Source organism: Neovison vison, chromosome 9, assembly GCF_020171115.1.
Source record: "Neovison vison isolate M4711 chromosome 9, ASM_NN_V1, whole genome shotgun sequence".
In the NCBI taxonomy this organism is placed as follows: Eukaryota; Metazoa; Chordata; class Mammalia; order Carnivora; family Mustelidae; genus Neogale; species Neogale vison.
In genome coordinates, this window is record NC_058099.1 from 86,255,452 (window position 1) to 86,263,647 (window position 8,196).

Sequence of the window (8,196 nt, forward strand, 5' to 3'; positions counted from 1 at the left end):
CAAAAATTGGGGGCACCTGGGTGGCTCAGTTAAGCATCTGCCTTCGGCTCAGATCATGATCTCAGGATCCTGGGATCGAGTCCTACCCCAGGCTCCTTGCTCAGCCAAGAGCTTGCTTCTCTCTCTGCCTGCTTCTCCCCCTGCTTGTGTGTGCGCTCTCGCTCTCTCTCTCTCTGTCTCTGACAAACAGATAAATATAATCTTTTTTTCAAAAATGAAGTCTACAATCGGGTGGAAAGGAGACACGCTGGCAGGGAGAGTACCTTTGTATCAAATTCCAATCAACTATAGGCTTAGTGAAGAGAGACATGGGGTGGGGTGGGGAGGGGTATCGATGCATGTCTGGCAGGTACCGTGGGGTGAGATGTGAACCTACAGAAACTCTCACCAGGTCTTGAAATAAATAAATAAAATTTTAACCCCTTTTTAACATTTACTTTATAAAACCGCTGTGAATATTAAATTTTTAACCCATGCAAATGCTTTACGTTGAGCATAGTAATCCGGCAGGGCATACATGCTATGTTAAATATTAGCTATTACTTAAAGGCAAAAAGGAAAAAGCTAAAACCTGTAACAGTGGGAGATTCATGATGAGACATTTGACTATAACTCCGACTGTGTGCCCCATTAACCCAGTACTCAGTAGTTTTGAAATTGTGAACTTGTAGCCAGTCATCTTTCCCCATGCTAGACTTTACTCCTGGAGGGGATCCTCACATTCTCTATATTCTATCAACCAAATCACTGAAACTCTTCAGTTTCCTAAAATGGAGGAGAATCCATCCTCTGAGATCTAGCGAGCAGAGAGGGGAACCTGGAGAGGAAGGTGAGTCTCGTTGCTTGAGTGTTGCTGTCAGCCCTCTCCCCCCAAATCATGAGACTGTCTTACCTGATGCACTTGCCATCTTTCCCTTCCCTCTTCTGTTCCTTACGTCTACATATAATTGGTACCCCATCAAATAGCCCTAACTACTAAGATTAGATAGATATGCCTTTATTTTTAAACAGCTGGAAATTATAAATAAGAATTTTAGAATTGGTATATGTTCATGGATATATATATATATATATATATATACACACACACACACATATATATATACACACACACACACACACACACATACATATAGACCTATGTATATCTACATATCACGTCTTTTTAATCCATTCATCCACTAAAGAACACTTAGGTTGTTTTCTTGTCTTGGCTATTCTGAACAATACTGTAACACACCTATAGATATCTCTTTAATACCTTGTTTTCATTTCCTCTGGGGTGGGAAATTTCCATTGCTTTAGAGCATCATTGTAAAGTTGCCTTTAAAAAAAAATCCAAAGTACACGTGCAGTGTAAGAATATGTGTTTTCACCCTGAGGGTGAGAAAGGAAGATATTGTTACTTACAAGCAGCGCTAGCTTACATAAACAAAGCATGAATTAGGGTTTCAGCAAGTAAATTTCCAGTGAAAGAAAACTGTAAAATGGTATTTGTGGTTATAGGCAAACATCACAGCATCATCACGTGACACATCATGACTGTTGGACTTCTGACGCTTATTCTATCATTTTCTATTTTAATGTGGGCTTGCACACGGTGGTGGAGGAGGGGTTCCATGATCTCCCAGTACTTAGATCTCTAGCAGGTTTTATTCAGCCTGCTGATGGAAATCACAGGGTAAGAGAGCAGGCTTGCGGGGCGGGGGGCACTGGAAGGAGGAGAAATCCACTCTCCTTATAAATTTTTCTTAGTGATATCTTGGTAACTTTAGCTACAACAATTGTCATCATTTTTGATTCTTCTCTTTATTCATCCCCTATATTCAACTCTGCCCTTTTTTCCCCCTTTGGAATTACGATCTGGATTTACCTTCCTCTCTTTCCTCCACTATTACTGTCTAGCGTAAATCTTTATCACATCATTTCAGGATTATTTGAACAATCTCCTCATCTGGTCTTCCTGACGGCGGTTTATCTCTTGCCCAATTCATCTTCCCATAACACTACTTTCTTTTTTTTTTTTTTAAGATTTTATTTATTTATTTGACAGAGAGAGATCACAAGTAGACAGAGAGGCAGGCAGAGAGAGAGAGGGAAGCAGGCTCCCTGCTGAGCAGAGAGCCCGATGCGGGACTCGATCCCAGGACCCTGAGATCATGACCTGAGCCGAAGGCAGCGGCTTAACCCACTGAGCCACCCAGGCGCCCCGCCATAACACTACTTTCATCGTTATCATTCTACTGCTTCAGAATCTGAAATGACTCTCTGTCGCCGAGTGGCTCACCCACACTCTTCTGGCTGACTTTGAAAGTTTCTAACAACTTCATACTGCTTGAATGACTGCAGTTTACCTCCTTCTGTTTCTTTCTGTGGATTATCATCAGACGCTCTTTGCTTTCCTTTCCACCTTGCTCAAGCTCTTATTCACCCACCACACCAAAGATCTGCATACGTTCCCGCCCAGAATTGATTTTATCTTTCAGGAGCATCACCCGGAATTTCCTTTGAGAAACATCAAGGCCATCAAGTCCATAGTTTTGGACGTGTCTGAATCCACAGCCAGCTCGGGGGTGGACGTGTGACCCTGGCTAATCAGAAAACCACAACCCCTTGGTCATGACCGCCGATTCAATATAGAACACATGATCCAAGCTATCCAATGAGACCCCTGCCCAAACCTTTTGTTGGAACCTTTAAAAAAAGAGTAGTATTTGGCAAAGCCAAGAAACAGCAACTAACAGATTCCTGAGGATATAGTTTGAGCCTCTAGATCTACCTATGCTTGATCTTTTCAGTAATAAGAAATGATAAATCCTTTCTTCCATTTGGGTTAAACTAGCTTAAATTGGTCCATAAAGAGCATTCCCACCTCTTCGAGTTAAATTCATCGTTTGAGATCTAGCTCTCACGCCACTTCTGGACTGTTCTTCCCTTCCCTTAATCCCCACTGCACCTTACCTCATCTATACTACATTAACACTGGATCATCTCCATTGTTTAGTATTTTCTAGTTTTGCTTTCCCAGTGTGCTTAAAAGGTTGGACCAATCATTTCTCTTGTGTTCACAGCACTTAAGAATGTTTCACACGTAACATGTAGACTGACTGATAAATCCTTGGTTAAATTACTTTGCCCTAGGAAGTCAACAGTCAGAATCTCAAGAGTAAATGAAAAGTGGGCAAAATTGTTGCCAATCAGAGCCCTGCTCTGTGGATAATTCTGTTCCCATCTTCCTGATTAAAAACAAATATGGGGGGAGAGAAGGGGATTCAATACCAGTGACTGTGGTATAAAGTCACACTTTGCATCAACTTCTGAAACTATCTGTTCAAGCCTTTGGAGGGGCCCAATAACACCTACCTGTTCTAGAATGTGGGTTTCATTTTTATTCATGGATGGTGAAACCAATAAATCAGGAGATGACCTCCACTGAAAAGATAGTTGGTTACTCAGTCCTCAAGAGGAGGGGGCACACCACACCATACAGGACCACGTGGGGAAGCACAGAGGGTTTCTGCAGCTAGAAGGAGCAGGGGGACAGTCTTTATCATGGTCTTCAAAAGAAAGGCAAAGCAAGAAAGCAAGGCAGAGTGAGCAGGTTCAGGATTGGCTGGTTTGAAAAATTTCAGCGAGCTCTAGGGTATAGGGCCTGTCCTAAATTATCTGGTTCCTGGTCCTGGATTGATTAGGGAAGGGGAATGTTGGCTTAGTGTGTAAGAGCTTGATAAAGGAGATGGTTGGGGGGATGTGGATTCTGGATTCATCAGTTTGCATATGAAAGGTTCTCGGGAGTTACTTTCTATCTCTGGAAATTAGCTCACCCTGGAAGGGCAGTCTAGCTCCAGTCAAGGAGGTCCTGGATGGCAGAGTATCACCAATACAGAAATTAAGAACATATAGTGAACACAGTCCCCTCTTTCCCACCCAGGTTCAGAACACATTGAACAATAAGACAAAGGAGAGGCTGATGATAGACAAAATGCTCCTTCTATTACTGAGAAAGCCTACACTGGAGAATGTGTCTTTTTTTTTTTTAAAGAGTCTATTTATTTATTTGACGAGAGAGATCACAAGTAGGCAGAGAGGCAGGCAGAGAGAGGGGGGAAGCAAGTTCCCTGCTGAGCAGAAAGTCTGATGCAGACCTCGATCCCAGGACCCTGAGACCATGACCTGAGCTAAAGGCAGAGGCTTAACCCACTGAGCCACTCAGGCACCCTGGAGAATGCATCTTAACATGAGAGGCAAGTAAGACCTTCTAACTCCATCCAGAATTAGTCAGACTTACTCATGTGGTCATAGGCATTGGATCAGGACACCTTTCCCAAGAGACAAGAAATTGTGCTAACTGCAAGCAGACTTACTTCCAAGAGGGGGGAAAAAAAGGTCAGGAGATGAGTCAAGCACACCCAGTTTATTCTTCCCAAATGTATCAATCAGATAAGACAACCCACCTTGCCCAGGCAGAGTGAGTAGAAAATAGGGACTGTCAGGGGGTCCTGCTAGGCTCAAGTCCCTTTTCATGGAGGGACACACCAAGAGTGGGAAAGAAACATTACCTCCCACCAAAAACCATATTTTTCTAGAGATTTTAGGAAGACAGTGAAACTCTGGCACTTTTGTAACCAAGACTCCAGTTTCGTGTTTCATATTTTAAATCTGGAGTTTCAGCTAGTTGATATTACAGGTTGGTTCAATTCCCCGACCTCACACCTCAGGATTAGCAGCACCTGAGTAACTGCTAAGTCTGTAAAACTTGGGAGTCAACTTTGGTGTGTGAGAAACACCCTTCTTAGGGCTCTGGGTTGTATTCTGTCTCGCTTCCTTCCACTTTTTTGGATAGAAACAGGGAAAGGGCCAACGGGTCCAGACACTGGGAAACTGTCATCCAGTAGACAGGTCAGTAAAGAATGACCTAGAGATAATGTTCGAGGCCCTCACGGGCCATAAGATGGTGTGGGAAAAAGAGGAAAACTCCTTACGGCAACATACATCTTTATTCTCAACATTTATTCATCTATAACAGGGGCAAACAAATTATGTTCCATGGGCTAAATACAGACTGTCATCCGTTTTGTTTTTTTAAATGAAGATTTATTAGGGCACCTGTTTGGTTGTTAAGCGTCTGCCTTCAGCTCAGGTCAAGGTCTCAGGGTCCTGGGATCCAGCCCAGCATCAGGCCTCCTGCTCGGCAGGAAGCCTGCTTCTCCCTCTCCTACTCCCCCTGCTTGTGTTCCCTCTCTTGCTGGGTCTCTCTATGTAAATAAATAAAATCTTAAAAAACAATAAAAATAATAAAAAAGTAAAATAAAAAAAAACTAAAGATTTGTTGGAACACAGCAACACCCATCTCTTTACATGTTCTGTGTGGCAGCTTGTGTGCTATAACAGCAGAGCTGAGGAGTTGGGACAGACTTTATGGCCTGCAAAGCCAAAAATATTTACTATCTGCTTCTCTGTGCCAACCTTTGCTCTATCTATGTTCATTGAATGTTTCTAGATTTACCTGCACAGTCCTGGGAGCAGGGCCAGTCTGTGCCTTAAATGAGCTCACAACCTGCTAGGGATCCAGACTTAAAGATAAGTCTTTATTTATGTCTCTCTTTTTTAATTATTTTATTTTATTTAACAGAGAGAGAGAGAGATGACAAGTAGGCAGATAGGCAGACAGAGAGAGAGAGGAGGAAGCAGGCTCCCTGCTGAGCAGAGAGCCCGATGCGGGGCTCGATCCCAGGACCCTGGAACCATGACCTGAGCCGAAGGCAGAGGCTTTAACCCACTGAGCCACCCAGGCGCCCCTCCTTTTAAATTATTTTTTAAAATTTTTAAAATTTTTAAATTTATATTCATAAACCAACATCGGGCAGCCAGATATTTTAAAAACTACTTACAGGGCAGCGTGAGAAACACAGAACCAGAGGAAGAAGAACTCTGAAATTGTAAAGGAAGGAGTGACTTTGGGGAGTGAGGATGAGGGGTGGGAGCTGACTGCTGGAACGCGACAGGAAAGACTGCCTCTTGCCCACTGGGCAGAGGGCACCTGTTTGGTTGTTATGTTATGCTCAGTAACCTGGAATTTATCTGAAGGGTAGTGGAACACCACTGAGGGATTTGACTCAGAAAAGCAACATTATCAATTGACTTTTGGAAAAGAAAATTATTTATCGAAAAAGAAAAGAATCACATGAAATCTCTCCATATCTAATACACAGGAGCGAAGTCGGAAGGCTGGCAGATAAGTTAGAAGGGTTGCAATAGACCAGATTTTTTTTTTTTTACTGAGGCCAGGCCCTGCCCCAAATCATTTTTATGTAGGCCTATTTATTAGCAAGTAAAGTACATATCAGGGGTTCATTTGGCATAGAGCATCGAGTGCAATAAAGTAAACTGAAGCCAAACATTAATTATATGCATATTTAGTTAGTTATGCTTCTAGCATGGGCATCTATTAAATCAGTGAGGATTCATTCCTTAGAGAGGATTTCCATCATCCCCGCTCTATTCTTTTTTTTCCGTTTACACTTGAAGATAAAGTTGTTATCAGTTACCCCCTCCGCAAACGCCGCACTCCCCATCTCCACCCCACCCTTCATCTTTCTTCTTGATAAGAGGTAAGAGACCTGAGTGGTTTAAGATCAGGTATGTGTTTCAGGGTTATGAAGAAGATACTAATTAGTCTAAGCCTGTCAAGTTAATTTATATCCTTTGCCTATGATTATTTTAGAAATGGGAATGTGACGCACTCATGGGAAGTCTCTGGGAGACTTCCAGGAAAGGTGTACTTACTGAAGAAAAGGGACAGGTGTAGGAGGAAACAGACTCTCTTCTCTGCTAGATTTGTTGTATCTGGGTGTGATGCCCGGAGCTGTGGCAACCATTTTGATTGGGAGGGATACGCTGACATACTTTTCAAGCAGAGGGAGGAAGGCAGGGACTGGGTTGATGATATGGAGGACTCAACCTGGAGCTATCTTAACTTGGAACTTCATGTTATTTATGACGGTACATGTCCTTATGACTGAAACTTCTTTTAGTTAGGTGTTCTGCTTATTCTGACATAGGCTCCCAGAGAGAAAGATACATATGAGCTTTTGGTTTATCAGCAAACGGATTCATAGATATATGTTCTGGGTTGTTTCTAAAGGAGGACTTGCCACATTTTCGTGTGCCTATGAATCACCTGGGGTCCTTGTTTAAAGGCAGATTCAGATTCGGGAGGTAAGGCCTGAGATACTGCATTTCATTTCTAAGAAATTTCCAGAAGATGTCAATGATGCTGGTGCAAAGACCATGCTCTTGAGTGGCAAATGTAGGCAACGGGTGTAGCTCATGGAAGGCTAGACAAAGGGGAAACCTCTCAGAAACTGAAGACTTTTAAAGGGAGAGCAGAAGTCATAGTATAATAGTGATTCTGATCATTCAAATAGAGCAGGCCAATATTACGTCTTCGTAATAATTTCAGGAAAGTTGAGGGACAAATGGTAGAACAAGGACAGGCTCTTAGAGACTGTCTGGGCAGAAAAGAGAGAAGTAGAAGGTGTCTTTCCTACTTGTGTGAGGTCCCCAGACAAAGTACAAATCCATGCTTCTTGTGGACCTTTTCAGATGACTGTATAGGCCTTTGGCCCTGAAAATTCGGTGATAGTCGCATCTTCACCACTGTAGGTAATTTGAACCACTACCAGCAACAACAAAATCAGTAAAATAAGTGTAAGGAAGCCCAAACTCTTTTTTAAAAAAATTAATTTATTTTTTATTTTTTTATAAACATACAAGGTATTTTTATCCCCAGGGGTACAGGTCTGTGAATTGCCAGGTTTACACACTTGCAAGTCCAAACTCTTGATTTTTTCCCCCCATGATTACTACTTTGAATCTTTCTTTGGAAGTAATAGTTATATAATTCTTCCCAAATGATTTTTGGAAGTACATTTGCTTGGCTAGTAGCTTAATCAGACATGAGCAAGCTTATAGGGTAACTGAACCCTAGATTTTTGGATGGGAAAGCTTGGAATAATGTCAATTCAAAGCATCTCTTTAATTTGAAGTGTTCCCCAATGGCAGCAACAAAAAAGATTTGGAGTTTGTGGGATGGAAAGATAACTGTGTAAGGATCATTTTAGTGTTCCTGGGAAGAAAGAGTGACCCCTAGCAGTAGATAAGCTATGATACATTTTGTAAACCAACTACCATTTG